Source organism: Panthera uncia, chromosome B1 (genome assembly GCF_023721935.1).
Source record: "Panthera uncia isolate 11264 chromosome B1, Puncia_PCG_1.0, whole genome shotgun sequence".
Lineage (NCBI taxonomy): Eukaryota > Metazoa > Chordata > Mammalia > Carnivora > Felidae > Panthera > Panthera uncia.
Window position 1 is genome coordinate 95,337,633 of NC_064811.1, and position 27,007 is coordinate 95,364,639.

The window sequence follows — 27,007 nt, forward strand, 5'->3', positions numbered from 1 at the left end:
GAAGAAGAAGAAGAAGAAGAAGAAGAAGAAGAAGAAGAAGAAGAAAAGAAGAAGAAGAAGAAGGAGGAGGAGGAGGAGGAAAGGGAGCTTCTTCACACTTCCATTTGATATTTCTTCACTTTACCTATAATTAATCCCTCGTTGCAAGTGCTGTTCTACTCTGGCCCTGTCATATATCCTTAAATTTACTCTTGACTCATGTACAGATTTTGAAGACAGATTATATTTACCTCTGTACAGAAAGGAAGCACCAGGAAGTTCTGAACTTCTAAAGTTGCTATGGCAATTGCCAACAGCAAAAATAAAACAGGCCTGGAAGCACATTAATGACATAATAAACCCTCTTGTCAAGTGCATTTTAAAATCATTTTGTAGTAGGTAAAGTTATACTTGCGCTGTGCTGGAACAAAGCCATATTTGTTTAGTAGACGTGTTTTCGTTAGTCTTCCCTCTTTCTCTTTCTCTGAAATTGGCAAAACAAAGACGGAACAAAATATGGATGCACTATCTATACTTTATTGAATCTATTTGGTGTCTTAATATCCTAATACACACCTTGGACATATGTCAACTTAAGAAAATATGGCACATACCTAAATCTCTGGAGTCTGTATTATTGAGGGGAGAGTGGAATCCATGAATAAATATTATTGAAAGGTAAGGTGTTGAATTTCATTCTTATTTGATGGATACAAACTGTAGTTTGTTCTCCAGCAGGGGAAATATAAAGGAAAAATGAAAGTTTTTATTTATTATATGCTTAGTGTAAAGCTTTGAGCTATTAAACATCAGTTACATCCCCACTTTTATGTTGACAAAGCTCATTGTGATCCTAGAAATAAACAATAAAATAAGCTATTAATTATTATAGCTATAATCATAGTATAAAGAGTCATCATGAAATAAATGTTTAAAAGCTATGCTAAGATTAGCATTAACTACCAGAATAACCTTCTCTTGGTTAGGAAATAGCATAATAATTCTCAAAAATAGGTATCTAAGCTATTGTTATTTAAATAAAAATATTTTTCCAAATGGTAACTATCTTGTAAGATTTTTTCTCAAATGTCTTTATTAATCTCATCAATTCAGGATCCTATGAATTGTTAAGGTACTCAGTGTTAGTTTTACATGTCTTTTATTTATACACATGGGCCAAGTATCATTGAAATACATTAAACTAAAGAGGATAAGCTCAGTCAAAATTTAACTCAATTGCTTCTTTATACACAGTGACAAGCTAAATGAATATCAACCACAGGGACCAAGGTCTTCTAAAACATACTTTCTGAAGATAGAGAAGAAAAAAGCATGAAAATTCACTCTGACATAGAAGCAATAATATTAATAACTATGGCATTATTCCAAGTGCTTTATATAATTTAATCCTAAGCAACAACTTTATGGAGTTAGTATGCTGTACAATTTTCATTTTTATGATGAGGATACTGAGCCACAGAGATATTAATTCTTTTGCCCTAAACTGTACAGCTGCAAGCTGCCAGAGCAGGGCTCAGTTCCTGGCAGTCTGGTGCTGGATCCAATGCATTTTTTCAGGAGGATAGAGATACCTCAATATAAAGCAATGAGTCATTTGTGATGCAACCCATTTGGGAATTATAATTTTATTGCTGAGGAAATTAGAGTATTCCAGAAGTCTTCATAATGAGACCGAGATGTTTTACAGGTAAGTAACTAAAGTGAAAATATAGAATTTAATTGGTAGACTCCAGTGAATATGAATTCAGAGTCATTTGGAGTCAAACTCAATTTATATGTATGTATAAATATATATATATATACACACACATATATACTTTGATAAAGATAATGACTTTTTGAACCCTGAATTTCCTCACATATAATATTAAAATATTAATAGTACTCATGTTTTATAATACATAGTATATATAGTGTAGTGTAATACATGTATGCATATATAATATATATGCACACATATGTGTATATATGTGATATATGTATTTCATATGTATATATGTATGTATATTCTTTGTGTTTATGTGTGTATGTGTATATATATGTATATATATAGTCTTATGTACATACAGTCTATATATCTATACTTATATACACACTATATATATATATGTATACACTTATATGCATACAGGCTATATATCTATATATACATAGATATATACATACCTATACAGTCTGTATATATATATATATGTGTGTATGTGTATATATATATATATATATATATATATACTTACATGAATACAGTCCATATATATATACACACTTACATGCATACAGTCTATATATATACTTATATACATACAATCTATATATCCACATATAGATAGATAGATATTTATATACATACAGTCTGTATATATACTTATATGCATACAATCTATATATAGAGAGATAGATATATACTTATATATGCAGATATATATCACATATTATAGCTAGTGGGAGGAAACCAGAATCTACTGAGCTAGTTTCCCCCCACTACTGAGTTAACACTTTTTTAAGTTTATTTATTTATTTATTTTTGAGAGAGAGAGAGAGAGAGAGAGAGAGAGCAGAGGAGGGGCAGAAAGAGGAGACAGAATCCCAAGTAGGCTCCACACTGTCAGCGCAGAGTCCCATGTGGGGCTTGAACCCAGAAACAAGGAGATCATGACCTGTGATGAAACCAAGAGTCAGATGTTTAACAGACTGAGCCACACAGGTGCCCCACTACTGAATTAACTTTAACTTTTAACTAATAATTCTAGCACTTTACAAAAAGCATTTAAAATCAGATTAATGCCTACATAGTCATAGTGTTTAGTCAGAGCAAGATTTATATGGATACAAACAAAATATACAGCCACTGGGAACATTTTAATGGAACATCGTCAATTAGACCTTATGAAAGTTAGGTCTCTTACTATTCTGTGGAAATGTTGTCATTCTTTCTATCTGTCCCCAAACCCCATCCATGAGAGTCCTCCTGTTGGATAAAGAAACACAAGTGAGAAAATTACCTTGAAAATGTTCTTGTTAAAATATTAACTTAATGAAGAAGAGATACCCAGTATTCTGCAACTCTTACCTCATCACACATCTGAATTAGCTTCTCTGATTTTAGAATCCAAGACGTGGACCAAGAAACCTTCACTGAGGAAAGGGAAATTAAAGTTCATAATACTGTGCCCATGACGTGCTTATAAAACAAAAAGTTCTGTGAAATTTGAGTAAATGTTTCCTTTGAGTTTTAACTACATATTTGCCACTGGATGTGAGGCTTGGTATAAAACACTGAATCCTTCTTTATTTTATTTTCATTTGCTGCAAAACACAGGTCATAATGTTTTGCAAATAAAATTTTTAGAAGTTTGAAGTACAGGAACATCATTACAAGCACAGTCCTCAGATTACAATGTAATACCCAGTATCTTCATTTTGGGTTGTAAAGAATCCCAACTTGGTAGTTACTACTGATGATAAGTTTCTTTAAAAAAAAAATTAACATTTATCTATTATTGAGAGACAGAGAGAGACAGAGCATGAGCATGGGAGGGACAGCGAGGGGGAGACACAGAATCCGAAGCAGGCTCCAGGCTCCGAGCTATCAGCATAGAGCCTGATGTGGGGCTCAAACCCTCAAACTGCAAGATCATGACCTGAGCTGAAGTCAGACGCCCAGGCGCCCCTGATGATAAGTTTTAAATTGAAGTATGTTGATTTTATTTGTGAACTGTTCATCTTCTAGTATATATATATATATATATATATATATATATACCAAGAGATTAAATATAATAAGGAAAATATCAAAATTAACATTTCATAGTGACATTTAAAATAAATACTTAAATATGTGAGCATAACAGACTAAATTATTTTAAATACCAAGTACATTTTTCCTCTCAAACAAGATGAGTTTATATTTAGAATTGTAGAATTTCCTGTTATACACATGCAAAACCATGCTGAAGAAGTTAAGCAAACCGATGAAAGATTTACTTTGTTTATAGACTTTTATTTTTTGAAGCCAATATCACAGAAGTAAAAAGCAAAATTGACAATGTACACTAATAATATGTTTGGTGCCAATTGAAATTCTATCAACTCTTTTTCAATTTAGAAAATTTTCCCATCGTATCAATATCTTAAAAATAAACTTAGGGTGCCTGGATGGCTCAGTCGGTTAAGTGTCTGATTTCAGCTCAGATCATGATCTCATGGTTTAGGAGTTTGAGCCCCACATCAGGCCCTGTGTCAACGACTGGGAGCCTGGAGCCTGCTTCAGATTTTGTGCCTCCCTCTCTCTCTGCCCCTCCCCTGCGTGTGCTCTGTCTCTCTCTCTTTCTCCAAAATAAATACACATTAAAAAAACTTTTTTAAATAAACAACTCATTTAAAGAGACTGGAATTTTAGTTTTCATGTAATTTTGATAAAAATTATGTATGTTGAGTAGAGCTTAGCTATATTGTCTCAACACTTGAAATGGTTTTCTAACATACGTTCTTTTCATTGTCTTTCCACCATTTGGTTACTGTCAATAAGAAATTCGTGTGTGAGTTTGTAGATGAACCATAATCTTTTTTGAGATTTCTTTGAAAATAGGAAAATAGAAAAAATTTTCCTTGGTCTAGTTTGTATTCTCTGTTTTTTTGTTTTTTTGTTTTTTTTTTCTGCAACATAGATAAGCATTAAGTAGTAATTGTATACATGTATAAATATGCCACACTCGCCAGTTAGGTCTCAGTTACTTTCTTCTATCCCATTTGTTAACAAACAATTCCACAATTTTAGTTTGGATAGCCATCCTTCCTCCAAGAATCCTGGGTGTTTTTCATAAATTGGCACTATCATTCCCTGAAATTTCTTGAGAAGCCTGATTTTCTTCTTCTTCTAAAGTAACTCATCCCTTACCCAGAGTGATTGAGTAACAGGTACGCAATAAGCCTATATATATGTGTGTGTGTGTGTGTATATATATATATATATATTTTTTTTAATGACTCATGAAGGGAAATTTACTGTGGCTCCTGGAAAGAATCTTCATTGATATTCTATAAAAGCTACATGGTAAGGCATACCATGAAAGGCTGCTGTCAGCCATTTTACCACCATAAGGAAAGCCAACTTTAGAATATAGAACATATATTAGAAGATAATAAGGTATAGAAGTCTTTTTGTGATATTGTCAAATCTGGATCAACATAAAGCTGACCCAGTATATAGACTATTCAGTTATTGAGTCAATATACAGCAATTGTTCTAGCCTATTTACATTTTTAAATTTATATACAGAGAAAAATTCTCTATTTGTAGCCCAAAGCCAACTTTACTACTTTTTACATTATGATATAATTGAAAGTGATAACATCTGCACAAAAAACTGTGTAAATTTAGGAGGCTGATCACAGGTGGAGATGATAATCTAAAAATTTTCCACTCACTATTTTTATAGAGGTTACATTTACAAATAAACAAATCTTATAAAAAAATTAATTTTCTTAGTTAGCCTATTAACTCCTTGGAGGCTAGTATTTCATATTTCAAAAGGAGCAAATCAAATACTAAATATAACCCTAGATCTTATCTGCTAAATTTAATTTATTTAATAGGAGTTTTAGAGAGGTTACAGTTAATTGATGATAGCATTTATTTACAACTGTGTTTTTTTTGTTTTTTTTTTTGTTTTTGTTTTTTGTTTTTTGTTTTTTGCTTATAAACACATTTATTTCTCACAGTTCTGGAGTCTGGGAAGTCCAAGATCAGAGCACTGACAGATTTTCTGTCTGGTGAGGGCTGGCTTCCTAGTTCACAGTTGGCTATCTTCTCCCCGTGTCCTCATAAGGCAGAAGGGGGTGAACGTGCTTTCTGGCGTCTCTTTTATGACGACATTAATCCCATTCATGAGGGCTCCACCTTCATAACCTATTTGCCTCCCCAAATCTCCGCCTTCAAATACTATTATATTGGGGATTGGGCTTCAACATAAGAAGCTGGGGAGGGGGACACAAATAATCATTCTATCACACCTGGGAAATGTGGTTGTAACAGGTGCTTCCAAAGTTGCTCATGGCATCACCATTGCCAGCCAGCAGAGAGTGTGTTCAAACCCAGGTGAAGCATCTGGAAGGAGATGACTAGTTGCACCAATCATTTCTACTCACACCCCATTAACCTAAACTTAGTCACATGGCCACATGCAAGGGAGGCCAGGAGATGGAGTGAAGCTGGAAGACCAAGCATGAGGACAAAGAAAGAATGGATCATGATAGTCTATTTGGCGGTTTCTCTCGCACAAAGGTTTCTCTGGGTTCTGCATGGGATCTTTCCACCTGGAGGCAGTTTATTTACTAAACAAAGTTCTATTTAATGCCTAAGACCAACAGTCACCCATCGTAACATTTCTGAGTTTGGTTACTTGCCATTCTTCCACTATAGGAAAAACCAATATTAGTGGTAAAAACGGTATTAGTGGGGTCATTATGAATAGAAAAATTTCCAAAGGTGCTTTTTAAAAAAATTATGAGCAACAACCTATGAATACTCAAAGAATAGTTTGCATGATCTTGGCCTTCTAAAACAATTTGTATAGCTGTGTGTGATTATATGCATATGTGTGTAGTTTTAAACTCAAAAACCTCAGGTTGTACATTTGGTGCATAAAATCAAAAGGAAAACAACAGGCATTTCTTTGGAAGTGAGTAGTAAATTTTCTTCTTAAAGCCCATGTGTACTTTGATTCAGGTGGCTGCCTCAGGTGGCTGCTTGCTTTTTCATGTAGAAAACTATTCTTTGAGTATTCATAAGATATTGTCCTAAGCTTTTATATTTACCCTTTTATCTATTATTTTTTAATATAATTTATTGTCAAGATAGGTGACATGCAGTGTATACAGTGTGCTCCTGGTTTCAGTGTAGATTCCCGTGGGTCATCGCTTACATACAACACCCAGTACTCATCCTGACAAGGGCCCTCCTCAATTCCCATCACCCATTTCACCCCCCCCCACCATCAACTCTCAATTTGTTCTCTGTATTTAAGAGTCTCTTATGGTTTGCTTCCCTCTCAGTTTGAAACTATTTTTCCCCTTCTCTTCCCCCATGGTCTTCTGTTAAGTTTCTTAAATTCCACATATGAGTGAAAACATATGGTATCTTTCTCTGATTGACTTATTTCACTTAGTGTAATACCCTCCAGTTCCATCCACTTTGTTGCAAATGGCAGAATTTCATTCTTTTTCATTGCCAAGTAGTATTGCATTGTATATATAAACCACATCTTCTCTATCCATTCGCCAATTGACGGACATTTGGCTATGGTTGAAAGCACTGCTATAAGCATTGGGATACAAGTGCCTCTATGGGTCAGCATTCCTGTATCCTTTGGATAAATTCTTTGTAGTGCTATTGCTGGGTCATAGGGTAGTTTTATTTTTAATGTTTTGAAGAACCTCCACACTATTTTCCAGAGTGGCTGCAGTAGTTTGCATTCCCACCAACAGTGCAAGAGGGTTCCTGTTTCTCCACATCCTCGCCAACATCTGTTGTTTCCTGAGTTGTTAATTTTAGTCACTCTGACCAGTGTGGGGTAGTATCTCAGTGTGGTTTTGATTTGTATTTCCTTAATGATGAGTGGTGATGAGCATCTTTTCATGTGTCTGTTGGCCATCTGGATGTCTTCCTTGGAAAATTGTCTATTCGTGTCTTCTGCCCATTTCTTCACTGGACTATTTGTTTTTTGGGTATTGAGTTTGGTAAGTTCTTTATAGATTTTGGATACTAACCCTCTATCAAATATGTCATTTGCAAATATCTTCTCCCATTACATTGGTTGCCTTTTAGTTTTGTTGATTGTTTCCTTCATTGTGCAGAAGCTTTTTATCTTGATGAGGTCCCAATAGTTCATTTTTGCTTTTATTTCCCTTGCCTTCGGAGACTTGTCGAGCAAGAAATTGCTGCGGCTGAGGTCAAAGAAATTGTTGCCTGTTTTCTCCTCTAGGTTTTGATGGCTTTCTGTCCTACATTTAGGTCTTTCATCCATTTTGAGTTTATTTTTTGTGTTTGGTATAAGAAAGTGATTCAGTTTCATTCTGCATGTTGCTGTCCAGCACCATTTGCTAAAGAGACTTTTTTCCATTGGATACTTTTTCCTGCTTTTCAAAGATTAGTTGGCCATACATTTGTGGGTCTGATTCTGGGTTCTCTATTCTATACCATTGGTCTATGTGTCTGCTTTTGTGCCAATACCATACTGTCTTGATGATTACAGCTTTGTAGTAAAGACTAAAGTCTGGGATTGGGATGCCTCCCACTTTGGTCTTCTTTTCAACATTACTTTGGCTATACGGGGGTCATTGTGGTTCCATACAAATTATAGGATTGTTTGTTCTAACTTTGAGGAGAATGTGGTTGCAATTTTGATTGGGATTGCATTGAATGTGTATATTGCTTGGGTAGTATTGACATTTTAACAATATTTGTTCTTCCAATCCATGAGCATGGAGTGTTTTTTCCATTTCTTTGTGTCTTTTTCAATTTCTTTCATAAGTTTTCTATTGTTTTCAGCATCAGATCTTCTACATCTTTGGTTAGGTTTATGCCTAGGTATTTATGGTTCTTGGTGCAATTGTAAATGGGATCGATCTCTTGATTTCTCTTTCTGTTGCTTCATTATTGGTGTATGGGAATGCAAACAATTTCTCTACATTGATTTCGTATCCTGCAACTTTGCTGAATTCATGTATCACTTCTAGCAGCTTTCTGGTGGAATCTTTTGGGTTTCCATGTAGACTCTCATGTCATCTGTGAAAAGTGAAAGTTTGACTTCTTCTTTGCCAACTTGGATGCCTTTTATTTCATTCTGTTGTCTGATTGCTGATGCTAGGACTTCCAACCCTATGTTAAACAACAGTGGCGACAGTGGACATCCCTGTTGTATTCCTGTTCTCAGGGGTAAAGCTCTTAGTTTTCCCCCATTGAGTATGATATTAGCTGTGGGCTTTTCATATATGGCTTTTATGATACTAAGATATGTTCCTTCTATCCTGACTTTCTTGAGGGTTTTTATTAAGAAACAATATTGTATCTTGTCAAATGCTTTTTCTGCATCTATTGACAGGATCATATGGTTCTTATCCTTTCTTCTATTAATATGATGTATCACATTGATTGATATGTGAATACTGAACCAGCCCTGGAGCCCAGGAATGAATCCCACTTGATCATGGTAAATAATTCTTTTAATATATTGTTGAATTTGACTTGCTAGTATCTTATTGAGAATTTTTGCATCCATGTTCATCAGGGATATTGGCTTGTAATTCTCCATTTTAGTGGGGTCTCAGTCTGAGTTGGGAATCAAGAGAATGCTGATTCATAGAATCAGCAGAGAATGAGTCCAGAAGCTTTCCTTCGGTTTCTATTTTTCAAACAGCTTGAGAAGGATAGGTATTAACTCTTCTTTAAATGTCTAGTAGAATTCCCCTGGGAAGCCTTCTGTCCCTGGACTCTTTATTTGTTGGGAGATTTTTGATAACTGATTCAATTTCTCTGCTGGTTATGGGTCTGTTCAACTTTTCTATTTCTTCCCATTTGAGTTTTGTTAGTGTGTGGGTGTCTAGGAATTTGTCCGTTTCTTCCAGGTTATCCAGTATGTTGGCATATAATTTTTCATAGTATTCTCTGATAATTGTTTGCATTTCTGTGGTGTTGGTTGTGATCTCTCCTTTTTCATTCGTGATTTTATCTATTTGGTTTCTCTCTTCTTTTTGAGAAGTCTGGCTAGGGGGTTATCAGTTTTGTTTATTTTTTCAAAAAACCAGCTCTGAGATTCATTGATCTATTCTACTACTTTTTTGGGGGGAGATTCTTTCTATATTGTTTATTTTTAAATTTTTTTTTATTCATTTTTGAGAAAGACAGAGACAGTGCAAGTGAGGGAAAGGCAGAGAGAGGGAGAGAGAGAAGCCCAAGCAGCTCCACACTGTCAACATAGATCCCGACACAGGGCTTGAACTCACAAAGCCATGAGATCATGACCTGAGCCGAAACCAAGATTTGGACACTTAACTGACTGAGCCACTCAGACACCCCTATATTGTTTATTTCTGCTCTAATCTTTATTATTTCTCTTCTTCTACTGGCTTTGGCGTTTCTTTGCTGCTCTGTCTCTAGTTCCTTTAGGTGTATATACATATGTATGTGTATATATATATACATATATATATGTATGTGTATATATATGTATATATATATATACATATATATATACACACACACACACATATATATATATATATTTTTTTTTTAATTTCTTCTTTAATTGCCTGGTTGACCCATTCATTCTTTAGTAGAATGTTCTTTAACCTCCATGCACTTGGAGGCTTTCCAAATTTTTTCTTGTGGTTGATTTCAAGTTTCATAGCATTGTGATCTGAAAATATGCATGGTATGATCTCAATTCTTTTATATTTATTGAGGGATATTTTGTAACTCAGTATGTGAGCTATCTTGGAGAACGTTCCATGTGCACTTGAGAAAAATGTGTATTCTGCGGCTTTTGGATGAAAAGTTCTGAATATATCTGTCAAGTCCATCTGGTCCAGTGTTTCATTCAAGGCCTTTGTTTCTTTATTGATTTCCTGTCTAGATGATCTGTCCATTGTTGCAAGTGGAGTATTAAAGTCACCTACAATTACAGTATTATTATCAATAAAATTGCTTATGTTTGTGATTAATTGATTTATATATTTGGGTTCTTTCAAGTTGGAGACAAAAACATTTACAATTGTCAGCCCTTCTTGATGGATAGACCCTGTAATTATGATATAATGCCCTTCTTCATCTCTTGTTACAGCCTTTAGTTTAAAATCCTCTTTGTCTGATGTAAGTATGGCTGCTCCAGCTTTCTTTTGACTTCCAGTAGCATGATAGATGGTTCTCCACCCCCTCACTTTCAATCTGAAGGTGTCCTCGGGTCTAAAACGAGTCTCTTATATACAGTATATATTTTATCCATTCTGATACCCTCTGTTGTTTGATTGGAGCATTTAGTCCATTTACATTCAGAGTTATTGAAAGATATGGATTTAGTGTCATTGTGTTTTCTGTGGGTTTCATGCTTGCTTATTTTTTCAGCATTACAATAAAAAATAATACTAAACTTTCTTCATTGAGAAAGTGACTCTTTGTTATTGCAATAGTTCATAAGCAGTTTTATATCATACAATCATAATAACATGTTGCCTTCTAAAGCGTGTTTGAAATCTTGAATTTAGTAAAGCTTTGAAATAGGCAATGAAATTGTAATGCATATTAAAAGAGTATTGATTCCATGTGTATTGCTTTTAAATTTGGTTAAACTTGTGTAGTCCTTCCTCTTCCCTTATATTTCCATATTTTATTACATATTTCTTCAAGATTTTGGTGATTATCTGGAAAAATAAATAGCTCTCACTTGTCTGTTCTAGACTTCAAAAACTTACCATTCATTAAGACAAGTTGGGCTAAAATCACCATTCTTGTTCTAACTTGTAGCTGTAAAGTTTCTGATGATTCTAACTTCAAGATGCATCCTGATTGTTGAAACATTAAAATATCTGAATTTAACAAAGACAAAGGGATGCACTTTAAAGTCAGAATGTAGTGCTTACATTGTTTTGACAACTTGATCAGTGCAGAGGCAAGAATTACATAACTCCCCATGTGGTGTCATGCCTTCCCAATATAGAATTCAGGCAATTAAAATATGTTTTGTTATATTCAAATCATGAAGCTGAAGGAATATCAGAAACAAGTTGAGTTATGGAGATACAAACAAAACTACTTGTGTAATTACATTTATTTTTATGTAAATTAATACTTATTACCATAAAATGCAATCTTAATACTCTTTAGTTAAAGGATATGGTTTATCCTATCACAATCATGAAGAACAAAATATTTACATCATGTTTTTCCAATAAGAACTATAAACCTGGAGATTGTAACTGTTTTATTACCAGGAATTTCACCCCTAAAGTCTGAAATGACTAAATTGTATGTAAATGCTAATATCAATAATACCTTTAAATGGAAGAGTATAAAATATGACATATATATATAATATATATAATATAACTTGTACTAACTAAATATGGCAACAATGCTTTTTAAATAATTTATTCACTTAATGTTTTTTAAACATTTCTGAATATGTATACTTTCTTCTCAAGGTTTTTCTAGAATACAAACTTTAGAAATAAATTTTATATTAAAAATGATATATTTAAAATTCATTCCCCAAATCACATATTTGGATAGCAGCATCTTTTTTTTTTTCCAGTTGTGAAACCCATTGATTTGGAATCCAACCACCTGCTACAGCGGACGAGTACCTCTTTCTCTTTGAAAGGAGAATGCCTCAATATGTGCTTTGGATCTCTTTTCGGCTATCTTCTCTCCTATTGCTTATTATCTATTCTTTCTCTTCAATATGCAATCAGATTCTCAAATTTGGATTCTTCTCATTTTTATAAACCTGTTCTCAAATTTCGTCATCCAGAAATCAGTAGCAACAACCGCAGCAACAGCAACGACAACAAAACTTTCTGAATCCCACTCCCTCCTGTTACCAGTCTAAGTAAGTCTTCCTTTGGAACAAACGTTTTCAAAACATTTGCCTGTTTTCACTGTTTTTATTCTGTCATATATGTACCTTGCAATTGAATACAAGTGGTTTTCATTTCAATGACTAAAACAGTCCTCACTATGAAACTAAAATAGTAAATTGTAATATAGCTTAAAGTCCAGAATTGTGATGCCTCCAGCTTTGGTTTGTTTATTTGTTTGCCTTTTTGTTTGTTTTCCATTACTTTGGCTATCTAGGGTCTTTTCTGGTTCCATACAAATGTTAGAATTGTTTGTTCTAGCTGTGTGAAAGATGTTGGTGTCATTTTGATAGGGATTGCATTGAATATGTAGATTGCTTTGGGTACTATAGACATATTAACAATACTTATTCTTCCAATCCATGAGCATGGCATGTTTTTCCATTTCTTTGTCTTCTTCAATTTCTTTCATAAGCTTTGTATAGTTTTCAGTGTATTACCTCTTTGGTTCAGTTTATTCCTAGGTATTTTATGGGTTTTGGTGCAATTGTAAATAGGATCAGTCCCTTGATTTCTCTTTCTGCTGCTTCATTATTGGTGTATAGAAATGCCACAGATTTCTGTACATTAATTTTATATCCTGAGGCTTTGCTGAATTCATGTATCACTTCTAGCAGGGTTTTTTTGGTGGAGTGTTTTGGGTTTTCCTTGTAGAGTATCATGTCATCTGCGAAGAGTGAAAGGTTACTTCTTCCTTGCCAATTTGAATGTCTTTTCTTTCTTTTTGTTTTCTGATTGCTGAGGCAAGGACTTCCAACACTATGTTGAACAACAGTAGTGAGAATGGACATCCCTGTTGTGTTCCTGACATTAGGGGGAAAACTCTCAGTTTTTCCCCATTGAGGATGATACTAGCTATGGGTCTTTATTTTACTTTTCTCATTTTTCCTTTTTTTTTCTTTTTTGTTGGTAGAGGGTAGCAATCCACTGTTTGTATCCCCTTTTTCTGATCCCAAATGTTTGATGTTTGACAAAATTCTCCATTCTTCATTTTAACATCTATTTTATTCATAATTCATTATTATTTTTTAAATTTCTTTATTAAAAGCTAGATGCTTTGCATGCAAAGTTGTAGAGATAATTTACGGTCTTTCCAATGTTACCTTCCTCCAAAGATTTAATTTTGCTCTCCAGCATGACATTAAAGTGTACATGCATATCAATTTATGAATTTGGGTCTACTTTGAAGCTGGATTTCAGTCTTTGTGAAGATTGAATTATAGCTTGTTCCACCTTAAAAGGAAGTCTGGGATGTGGTGTTTACCAATATTTCTATTACCTGGCAAACCTTGAACTCTAATTATTGACTCCTCTTAGCTAGCCTTTTCTGCTAAGTTTTTAGTCCCTTGGCTCTGTTTATTAAACACTGATGCAGACCACTGGGTTCACCTCTGTGTTCTTTTCTTATTGCCAAACTACCCCCTCAAATCCTAGCTGCTTTAATATTTCCGAACTCCAAGTTTTATGCCCACAATTATGTCATGTAGCCCCCCCACCCCCAAATTCCACTCAGATTCCCAGCCTGCTAGCTTCAGATTTCTATTTCCCTTTTTATCCTTTTGGATCTGGAATGGTTAAGAATTAACAAATGTTTCAATGGATAGAACTCCAAAACTGGCAATGTTCATGTCAGTGCATCTCCCTTTTCACCAGAATCTTGGCCTCGTGTGTCCTGGTTGCCTTGTGTTTCTCAAACACCTTGAAATAGATTGTGTGTGTGTGTGTGTGTGTGTGTGTGTGTGTGTAAGTGCGTGTGCATGTGCGTGCATACAAGTGCTAGCACATGAGTGTGAGTGTGCATTTTGTCCAGCTTTTCTACCTGTTTTCCACAGGGGCTATTCTGAATTAAGCTGAACTGTTTGTCTTAGTCAGGATTCTCTAGAGAAACAAAACTAGAAGGAGATATATATAGAGACAGATATATGAGATTTATCATCAAAATTGGGTTATAGGGTTATGGAGAACCAGAAGTCCCATGATCTACCCATTGTAGAGAATCAGGGAAGCCAGTGGTGTATTTCAATCTGAGTCCAAAGGCCTGAGAATTGAAGGCCTATGGTGTAAGTCCCAGTTCATCTCCAAAATCAGGAGAACCAGGAGCCCCACTGTCCAAAAGCAAAAGATGGCTATCTCTGCTCAAGCAGAGGGAGTGAATTCACCCTTCTTCAATGTTTTTGTTGTATTCAGGACTTCAGCTGGATTAGATGATGTCCACTTGCATTGGGAGGGTGATCTAAGCTTAGTTTACTAATTGAAATGCTAATCTATATTGGGGACACTATCACAGACCCACCCAGAAACAATAATTTACCAGCTTTCTGTTCATTCCTTAGCCTAGTTAAATTGACACATAAAATTAACAATTGCACAGGCTTTTCCAAAAGATTGATATGCAGTTTTTGGTTATTCATAAAAGATAACCTTTCTTTCACCATATGACTGTTACATAAACTGTTCTCTTTACATGAAATGTTCTCTTCCCGTTTTAGTTCACCTACCACCTCATCTAGTGAATTACTTCCTTTATTTTTTATACTTCTCATTCAATTAATTCCCTGTACTACTCTAAAAATGTATATGCTATATGTCTGATATTCTAATGGTATATAATTAAAAATAACATTTTTCTAGTTGAAGTGTTATCAATATTCTTATACTATGCTAAATAATGCAAAGTCTGTAGCTGTTTTAAACCTGATCACCTGCCACTCAAAATTATTTCTGTCTAATTTTTAAATTTGATTTTTAAACCAACATATTATTATTATTAATTATTTAAATAGCCAATGTGTGTCTGGTTTTAACCTTCTTATCAAATTTATTACATTTCATCACTCATCTGAAATATTTTTCTCTTTATTAAAGTATATTATTGATAAATGATCTCATATTTTGTTAAACAGAAAATATATTAATTTTGCCCTTGCTCTTTAAAAACTCACTTCTTTGGGGGTGCCTGGGTGGCTCGGTTAAGCGTCCAACTTTGACTCAGGGCATGATCTCACAGTTCGTGAGTGTGAGCTCCCGTAGGGCTCTGTGCTGACAGCTCAGAGCCTGGAGCCTGCTTCAGATTCTGTGTCTCCCTCTCTCTGTCCCTCCCGCACTCACGCTCTGCCTCTCTCTCTCTCTCTCTCTCTCTCTCTCAAAAATAAATACATCTTTAAAAAAATTTTAAATTCACTTCTTTGGATCTAGACTTTTAAACTGGCAGTATTTCCTCTCAGGTGTGTGTGTGTGTGTGTGTGTGTGTGTGTGTGTGTGTTTCATGATTCCTATGAATGTTATTGAAAAGATCACTTTGGGGGTGAGCCACTGGGTGGTTCAGTCGGTTAAGCATCTGACTCTTGGTTTTGGCTCAAGTCATGACCTCACGGTTAGTGAGTTCGAGCTTCATGTCAGGCTCTGTGCTGTCTTCCTCTCTGTCTCTGCCCCTCCCTCTCTCTCAAAATAAATAAATAAACTTAAAAATAAAACGAAATAAAAGATCTCTTTTAATTTTTTTTTTAACTTTCAGGTGATCATTTTTTTCTGGCTGCTGTTTTATCCTCTATTTTGGTGTTTTTTAAGTTTTTAAGTTTCAGTGTAAGTTTTGTATTTTATGCTGTACATTTCTTGGCAATTGTAAAAAAGCTTAATATCTTTTTGAAAATAATGTTTCTGCATTATTTCTCTTATCTCTTACTGGAACAATGTTATTCTGTATATGAGCCTTTTCTCACTGTCTTCCTTGTACCTTAATAATATCATGATTTTCTATTCCGTTTCTGGAATGTATTTCTTAATGTCTTTGTATCTTTTTTCAAGTTTATAGTTTTTCTTCAGGTTTATCTTCTGTACCTTAAAAGAGTCTATTATGCTTTATAGCTTGTATTATGTTTTTTATTTCTAGAATTATTTATTTTTAAAATACTCTTGGACTTTTTTTGTGATTCTTGTTTTTAGTCTATCTCAAAATCTTTTAATTTTGATATAAATTATCTAAATTTCACCTCTTTTGTATTTGTTGTAAAATTTCCAAAAGCAAACAATTTTTGTGTTGTTTGTTTTCCTGTTGTCCTTTACTCATCTTTTTTAATGCATAATATATGCATTTTTAATGCATATTTTAACTTTTATTTATTTTTGAGAGACAGAGAGAGACAGTGTATGAGCAGGGGAGGGGCAGAGAGAGAGGGAGACACAGAATCCGAAGCAGGCTCCAGGCTCTGAGTCGTCACCACAGAGCCTGACATGGGGCTTGAACTCACAAACTGTGAGATCATGACCTGAGCCAAAGTTGAACGTTCAACTGACTGAGCCATTCAGGCGTCCTGCATAATATATATTTTTGACATAAACTCAAATGCTCGGTAAATTAATCTATATACATTAAGTTCTGGTTTGAATAGAGAGAATTTTAAAATGCTTCTTCCAGTTGGCTAAGTGTACTGGCAAATCAGAAAACTTTAAATAAAAATGTCCCCAGGAATTTTATTTTTAAATAGCTAATAAAAGACAAGTTAGTTTGAGCCATAATATTTTATGAGTTGGCTTGTCCACAGATCAAATACCGTTTGTTTATCCTTCTACTTTATACAAAAGTCAGGACAGGAAAGATCTTTTTTAAGACAACTTTTTTACAGTGAATTTATTTTTTCTTCAATTTTACAATGAAGATGTTTCTTTTTGTGACCCTATCTTTTTACAGACCTATTAGATTCCCTAACACAGGCAGGTATTATCATCTGTCCAGCCCAGAGGGCTTTCTGATATGGAGATTCCAACCTCGTGTATGAAAGTCATGACAAAAGTTTGTTTAATATTTTGAGTGATGCCAAATAATGTCAGTTATGATAACAGAATTAAAATATAGTTCAGTAAATATCTATTTGTCACATCTATGTTCAAGGCAGTGTGCAGACGCTGAAGGAGGATAATATACTAAATGGGAAGACCTAGTCTCAGACCTCAGTTTAACTAGAGAAGCCAAAATGAATGCACCATAACTCTTATCCAAAGCAGAGCATATAGGTATTCTGGATTCATATAAAATAGGAGTCCATAACACTACTCATCTTTTTTGGATACTTGTGTGAGTAGAAGGTGATATTATTGATGACTACACTGGTACAGCAGGCACAATTTGGGACTTACCTAGGCAAACTGGCAACTCTGTATTGATTTATGACATCAGCATAGAGTAATATAAGAGTGAAAGGAGCTTCCTCCTGGTAATACAAAAAAGGGGAGCATTTTTGTTTATTGCTGTCATTTGATTTGTAAAAATGGGTATAAGTACTACAGGTAAAAGTTATTATGGGAACACAAACTAGTACAAGAAAAGATATTTTAGACACAAAAATGTAGATTTCTACAAGCAATGAAAAGGTTTATTTAATATATATTTAATACATAAAGATGGATGTTCTTACAAGGCTCCCGATTCTAATAGAGACCAGTATTATCCTTATTTTAAGTTTGACAAAATAGCCTTGAGAAAATGAATCTCATGCGCAACTGTACACATATATTAAATTACAACACAGAATTCCAGTCCCGGTTAAAATACAGTTGGCAAAAAGTAGGCTGTATGAGGAGACAGTACAGGTTGTGATGAATTTGAATGCTAACCTAGTGAAAGAATATATCATTTTATAGGCAGTATTAATTCATTTAAAATACAATTAAGGAAATGGTATGTTTTTTCAATAATAAGATATTTATAACATACTATAGGGAACTGCAATTATATAAGATATTTGGGGGTTGTATGGAAGCCAATTTGTCAATAAATTATATTTAAAAATTATATAAGATATTTGTATTGGAAGTAATTTTTTTTAATGTTTATTTATTTTGAAAGAGAAAGAGAGAGAGCAAAGGAAGGGCAGAGAGAGAGGGAGAGAATTCCAAGCAGGCTCTACACTGTCAGCCCAGAGCCTCACACAGGGCTTGAACTCATGAACTCTGAGATCATGTCCTAAGCCAAAATCAAGACTCTGGTCCCTTAACTGACTGAGCAACCCAGGCACCCCTGGAGGTAAATCTTAATGCAAGAATAGTGATATTCTCATTAGACATTGCTGATCTTGTGGGATTTGTTGTTTCACTTCTCTTTGGAAAAAAATATGTTCAATCAGTGCATGGTGCAGATGCTAGTGTTGACAAGGAACAATTATGGATAAGTCAGAGTAAGGAACTCTCCTCTGTTTACAGCATGCCATATGCCTCATATAACACTATATGAACTAGATGAAATTTAGGACAAAGTAATTTCTCAAAATGACTAAGACAGTTTGGTTAATGTCTTTGATGTCAGTAATAGAATAACAAACTTACATGAAAAGTGCATTAAGTAATGACAATTAGATAATTGATCTTGAAATGATGCATGAATTGTCCTAAAATATCAACTTTTGTTCAAAGTCTTGATAATCATTATATTTTCATGTATTCCTTAAAGCTGTTCTCTGTTTGGTATAAACTATTTAATTTGATCTATATAAAAGTAAAAAATGGTCTCTAAGCTACTAAGAACTTTTTCTTTTAAAAAATCAGATTATATTAAAAATGTGCAATGTACCACTGTGAAAGGGTAAATATTCTCAAGTTCAATTTCTCTAATTACCTAAACCTTTTGTCCTCAACTTCATTAGCACTGTGCTAAAGAAACTTTTTGAAAGGAAACTTGAGTTATCATAATCCGCATTTGTTTTCTTCCCATTGTTGTGCTCCCACGTTTGTTTGCTACACTAAAAAATCATAAGAACTTTCTCTGACCCAGTGGGAAATGTTTAAATATGGGATACCATGTTGACTGTATCTGGAATGTGGTCATTTATTGTCTGCTTAGATGAGATGCTTTGACTCTATTCTCATAAACATTTATTAAAATCTCCTGATTTTTTTAACTTTTATAACTTGAAATTACTGAATAAAATTACCTAATAATGTAGCAGCACTATTATTTTCAGATTCTCATATGTCTGGCTACCTAGACTTTTAAATACTTACATAAATATAAAATGTTCTTTGTTTCCCTATTTTTATATTTCCTGTTCCTCTTTGTCCAATGTTTCTCCTAGATGTTCTTTTGCTGTTCTGTTTCATAAATGTAATCTTAACTGTTATCTCTGGAATGTTTTGTACACATTTTTCTAAATATTTTCTCTACTGCAGTCAGCCCCCCAGTGTATTCTTGTTCATTAAATATTTTATTTTCATTTCTGGTGTACCTTGTCAGTATGCATATAATATGTACCAATTCAAAGGTCTAAGCTGTGTGTAACTGGCATCTCAAAAGGATATGTTGAAGAGAATGAGACATAAACCATATGTGAAGAGTTAATGAAAGGGAATGTTCCAAAAATGATGAATATCATGCCCAACAAATTCAAGAATCTTAGTAAATATCAAATAAGATAAACAGACAGGAAATCACATCTAGTCACATCACAGTAAGAATACTGAAAATCAAATGCACTAAGAAATCCTTAAAAGCAGCTAGAGTTAAAAGACACAGTAACTTTCAAGTGGCAAAAGAAATATTGATGGCTTTTCTTTACAGAAAATTTGAGGGCAGTAGAGACTGGAAGGATGTATGTAAAATACAAAAAATGACAATAACAACAGCAGCATCAACAACACCTGCACATTACCAACCTAGAATTCGGTACCTAGCAAAATAGCTCTCAAAAGTAAATGAAGATATTAATAAACAAAAATAAAAATCTGTTTTGTTTTTGTTTTTTTTGGCAATAGGTCTACATTACAAGAGAGAGTATAGGAACTTCTTCAGGATAAATTCAGTAATTCCAGATGGAAGCAGAAAATTGCACAAAAGAATGAAATGTGCCAGAATAGGCAAACATGCAATTAAATATAATTATATATTTACAAATATTTAATTAACATATAATTATATTTATAAATGTATATCATATATTTATAATATATAATTGTAAATAGAATCACACATTTAATGTATATAAACATGTAATTAAAAGTACAGTAGTGTGTAGCAGCAATCAGAACATCTGGTAGGAATTTTTAAATATATAGAAGTAAACTTCATGACAAAATAATGAAAAAAGATGTTATGGGAAAGTGTAGTTAACCTATGTTTAAGTTGTACTATAATGGGGCATCTGGCTGGTTCATTTGGTAGACCATCTGACTCTTGATGCATGAGGTCATGATTTCAAACCCTATGTTGGGCATAATTAAAAAAAAATCCTAATTAAAACAAAGTTGTATTATAATAAGTGAAGTCCCCAGAAGAACCAATAAAATATTTATATAAGGTATATGCCTTAAAAATTAAAGTAAAACAATATATACCATGTTAACAAACTTAAGAAATGAGGACTGTAGAAGCAAAGTACATACGGGACAAAAAAGAAGGAAAAATAGCAAATGATAGATTTAACCCAAGTATTTTAGCAATTTACAGTCATTATAAATGCATTTAATTCTTTAATTAAAAGCTAAAGTTTGCCGTACTAGATATAAACAAATTCTGTTTATAGAATACGTGTGTTAAAAATAAGAACACAACTAGTTATAAAGTAAAAAGCTGAAAATCCTAACTAGAAGAAAATTTAAATATCTTTACTAATATCACAAAAGTAGATTTAAATGCCAGAAGTATTAAAGATACAAAAGGACACTTCACATGAAAAAGTCAATCAGCAGAAACTATACTAATAATATGAATTCAAAAACATACTTTTTAAGAAAGGGAACATGAGAGAAAGGGAAATAGATAAGTTTAACAACAGATATTTTAACACAGATAATTAGGTATTTTAAGACATTTCTTCTTTTAGATAGTAGTAGAACAAAATCAAAGATCAGTAAGGACATGACAAGTGGAGTTTATTTCTAGAATGCAAATATCTTTTATCATTTGTTGAAATCACACTAAAGTGATACAATTCAACACACATAATGATAAAATATCCAGTAATTTAGGATTAGAAGAATTAGAAGTTTTCCAAATGTATGAAGACTACCTGTACATAACCTATTGGTATATTATAATTAATAGTTAATTATCCAACCCATTCTCCTCAAAACAGATAAAAGACAAATATGTATTTTTATTCATTCTTTGGTCACCATTAAGAGGAAATTCAAACTAGTGTAATAAACAAAATAAAGATTTTTTTAAATGTATGTTTGTTTATTTATTTTCAGAGAGAAAGAGAGCACAAGCAGGGTAGGGGCAGAGAGGGAGGAAGGGAATCCAAAGAGGCTCTGTGTTATCAGCTTAGAGACCAATGTGGGACTCCATCCCATGAACCATGAGATCAGGACCTCAGCTGAAAACAAGAGTGGACTGAGCTACCCAGGTGCCCTTCAAAATGTTACTTATAAACACAGAATGATGAAAATAGAACTATTTATTTACGTAATATGTTGCTGGAGGAGGTCATCATGAGGACATAACCTCTAGTTGACTCATGAGCTGGTCTTGTACAATCAAAGGCTCCTTACTCTTCTCCCATCTCCTAGGAAAATTCAATCCACCCTTCATTCCATAAGGGAGCAATTTTCATTCCATAAGGATGCAGCTTTGAGAGAGCAATGTGTAATTGAGACCACCTGGGCAGGATACGTGGCTGAACCTTATTAAGGTCTCTATATAAAGACCAAAGATTCTGCCATACAGGTGTGGAGATCTAGTTGCCTTGCGACCACAGAAAACACACCTCATAAGTAAGTTTCCTTACTTATTAAAACTACCAACCCATATTTGGGAGTGGCCTCTTCCCTCACTCTCTTCCTGCCCTCAATATAAAGGGGCTGGTTTTGAATTTCTCCCAAAGTCCTGAGGTTGTGGATCAACAAATCTGTTCTCTCCAAAAATCAAAATAGTTTTTGAAATGTTTCTGTTTTTAGCTTTTTTTTTTTAACGTTTATTTATTTATGAGAGAGAGAGAGACAGACAGGTTGAGCAGGGGAGGGGCAGAGAGGGAGAGAGACACAGAATCCGTAGCAGGCTTCAGGCTCTGAGCTGTCAGCAAAGAGCCCAGCTTGGGGCTCAAACTCACAAACTGTGAGACCATGACCTGAGCTGATGTCAGATGCTTGACGGACTAAACCACCCAGGAGCCCCTGTTCTTAGCTTGTTTTTAAAAGGAGTTATGAGTTTTCTGAAATACATATTTGTAAAATGCAACTTATTCCACATACTTATAATTAGAAAATATATTTATCTTCACTTTGATGTTTCAAATAATTTTTTCTAATTAGGAATTTGCAAGAATTAAATTATATGTTGAATTTTACTTTAACAATTCGTAATATATTGGGTAAAATGTGTTGGGGGAAAAAAGAGCGATTACCTTAAATAATCATTTAAATCACAACATATCAAATAGATAACTTTATATATTATTGATAATGGAGCTATAATAGTGTCCTGGATTTTCATATCTAATTCAAATGTTTACATATTTTCTAAATTATTTCAATAGCTCAATTTGCTGATGGCCTGCTATAATGTGGAGGAGTATTTTTTGAGATCTTCTTTTTTAATATATGCACTTACAGCTACAATTTTTTTTTCTGTAAGCACTGATTTAGTTGCATCCCACAAATTTTGGTATGTGTGTGTTCCTTTATCATCTCAAAGTATATTCTAATTTTTGTTTTGATTTGTCAACCATTGGTTATTTACAAATGTGTTTTGTAATTACCACATAGTTTTAAATTTTAATTTTTTTGGTATGCATTTCTAATTCTATCCTGTTGTGGTGTAAGAATATACACTGTATTCTTAAGGTGCCTTTAAATTACTTGAGACTTGTTTTATGGCCTAGGATTTGGTCTATTCTGTATTGTGTTCCAAGTATACTTGAGACCAACCTCTGTTCTGTTTTGGTGTAGAAAGTTTTATTGATGTCTATTCTAGTTTACAGTTTATAGTTTGTTTAAAGTGTTGTTATGTCTTCTATTTCTTTGTTGATCTTCTGCCTAGTTATCCAATTAACTATTTAAAGTGGAATATGAAGTCAACTATTATTGGGTTGTCTGTCTCCCTCAATTCTGCCGTGTATTTTATGTTTATTCATATTTTTAGGGACTTCATTCCTATATTTAGGGGCTTTGGTTTTATGTGCATATATTTTTGTAATTGTTAATCTTCCTGATGGATTGTCTCTTATCATTTTTAATGATCTTCTTTATTTTTAATACCTTTTTTTGCTTTAATTGTTTAATAGTTCCATATAAGCTTTTATTTTTTAATTTTTTTTAATATGAAATTTATTGTCAAATTGGTTTCCATACAATACCCAGTGCTCCTCCCAACAGGTGCCCACCTCAATGCCCATCACCCATTTTCCCCTCCCTCCCACTCCCCATCAACCCTCAGTTTATTCTCAGTTTTTAACTGCTAGGAATTTACCCAAGGGATACGAGAGTGCTGATGCATAGGGCACTTGTACCCCAATGTTTATAGCAGCACTTTCAACAATAGCCAAATTATGGAAAGAGCCTAAATGTCCATCAACTGATGAATGGATAAAGAAATTGTGGTTTATATACACAATGGAATACTACTTGGCAATGAGAAAGAATGAAATATGGCCTTTTGTAGCAACTTTTTTGTTTTAAATCTACTTTGATAGCATTATAGTCATTCAGCTTTCTTAAGGTTACTGTTTGAATCTATTTTTTTAACCTTTTATTTCCAACCTATTGATATATTGAATCTAAAGTGTGTCTCCTCTAGACTTTCATTTGTAGCATCTTGGTTTATTATGGAGGCTGATGACCTCTGCCTTTTAATTAGAGTAGTCACTTCATATTTAAGGATATTGTTTACATAGTCGGATTTGCATCTTCTGTTTAACTTTTTGTCTGTATATGGTATACATATTTTTTTTCTTTTAACTTTTATTGCTTTCTGTTTCTTTTCGTATACCATTTTAATTACTCTAAAGAATTTTAAATATATTAAGCTTTGTTGTTTTCCTAATGGTTGTTTTGGGGCTTACCATACACATTTTAACTTATCAGAATATGCCTCAGATTTAAAACAGTTCAATTCCAGGGAACATAAAAATATTTCTTATTTAGGGCTTTATTATCCCTGCCACCTTTTGTGCTATTATTGATATACATAATACATCTATATATGCTATAAACCAAAAATACTTTGTTGGGAATATTACCTTATGTAATTGTATGTCTTTGAGAGATGAGCAAAGAAAGAAGAACAAGTATATATAGTCACAGTTTGTTATATTAACCTTCTTATTTACAATTTCTGGATTCTCTTCATTTGTTCTGTGGATCTGAGTTATTGCCATCTTTTATTTCCTTACTCCAGTGCAACTTTGTCCCCACTCATGGCCTTCTGCTATTGTTAATTTTTTTTTCTGTATGTTATAGGCCCTACAATTAAATTATATACTTATTTTAAAAATTTAATCCCTTGATAAGTCACTTAAGAGAATAAAGGAGAATGTATACTGTCTTTTATATATACATGATTATATTTAAGGGGTCTGTGTGTGTGTGTGTGTGTGTGTGTGTGTGTGTCTGTGTGTATTCAAATTATTTGCTTTCAACCTGAAGAACATCCTTTAGTATTTCCTGTAAGGCCTTGTGCGCAAGCAATGAATTCTCTCAGTATTAGTATATTTGAGAATGTCTTTTCTTTGCCTTCATTTTTGGAAGATAATTTTGCTAGATATCATACTCTGGACCAATAGTTTTCCTTCTTTGAGCACTCTGAATGTCACTCTACAACCTTTGGCCTCTGACTTCTAATGATAAATCAGCTGTTACTTTCATCAAGGTTTTCTTATATGTAGTGAAGGTATTTCTCTTGCTGCTTTTAAGATTTTCTTTTGTCTTTGTCTTTTAATATTAAAAAAAATGTTATTTAGAACCCAGGAGTGCTCTTATTAGTTGTCTCTTTTCCTGGTTCTCTCCCAGATTGACACACCAGCTTGACAAGTAGAGAATTGTGCTGGGACACTAGCGTCTGGTTTTCTTGGGTAGTGTTTCCCAACATAGAACCTGTTCCTTATGAATAGCCTGGAGCAAGGGCACCTAAAGATAAACTACTCTCTGCATAAAACAGAACGTCTGCCTTATGATCAGGTGCTCTGTGGAAGAGGCAAACTTTCAGCTACCCTTGCATGGATTAGAGTTTTTGAAACATGAAGCTGATCTGCAGGAGAAATGCTGGTGGCCTGCCCCTGCAGAGACACAGTGGCTTTCAGCCAGGAGCTGGATGGATTGAAAGCCCATCTTCTTGGTCACTCTCAGCTCCTCCTTTGGTCCTCAAAGCCAGCAACAGGGGATCAAATCCTTTTTACGCCCCCTCACTCTGATCTTGCTTCCATCATCACACCCCTTTCTCTGATCCTGACTTTTCTGCTTCCTTTCTGAACTTTGAGGGCACTTGTAATTACAGTCAGACTACATGGGCCATCCTCATTTCCCTATTTTAAAGTCAGCTGATGAGCAAACTTAATTACATCTACAACCTTAATTCTCCTTTCCCCTATACTTTTACATATTTGTACGTTCTTAGGATTAGGATGTGGACTTTGGGGGCCATTATTCTGCCTACCATAGTTGCACATCTCAAACTGTTTAACCAGCCCTCATAATCTTTCATATAATAAACACAGCCAAACTACTAACTTAAAGTACCTATATCATCACCCACGTGAGGTTTATGTTCTTTATTTACATCTCACACAAATATCTAAATTAAGCTAATATCTATCATCCAAGTGATCCTGTGATATTGTCTCAATGGCCTTTCTCCATCTTTCTCTACTACTCCTAAATTTCACCTCTTTGTGAACAGATCTTGAGACTTTCTTGGCAGTTACTCATATTCTAAAAGCTTCACCTCTAATTCCACCTCAACATGGTTGTTGGTTTGTTTAATGGACCAGTGTATGGTCTATATTTGTGAATGTTGCAAGTACACTTAAAAGGAAAATGTGTTCTGCTGTCATTGGCTTTAGCTTTCTGCAAATGTCATTGCATAAAATTGGTCGATAGCTTTCTGCAGAGTTTCTTTATCCTTACTGATCGTCTGCCTAGTCATTCCATCAATTGCAGAGATATAAGTTGAAATCTTCAACTATAAGTTTGGGTTTATCTATATTGTGGCTTAATCATTTCTATTTTTGCTCCATTACTTTGAGGCTATTTTACTAAATGCATAAATATTAAGCTTTATTATGTGTTTTTGGTGAAACAATTGCTTTATTGTTGTGCATTGTTTCTTTTTTATTGACATATAGTTGACACACAATGTTACATTAATTTCAGGTGTACACCATATTGATTCAACAAGTCTATATACTATGCTCTGCTCACCCACTAGTGTAACTGTCAGTGACCAAGCAAAGCTATTTCA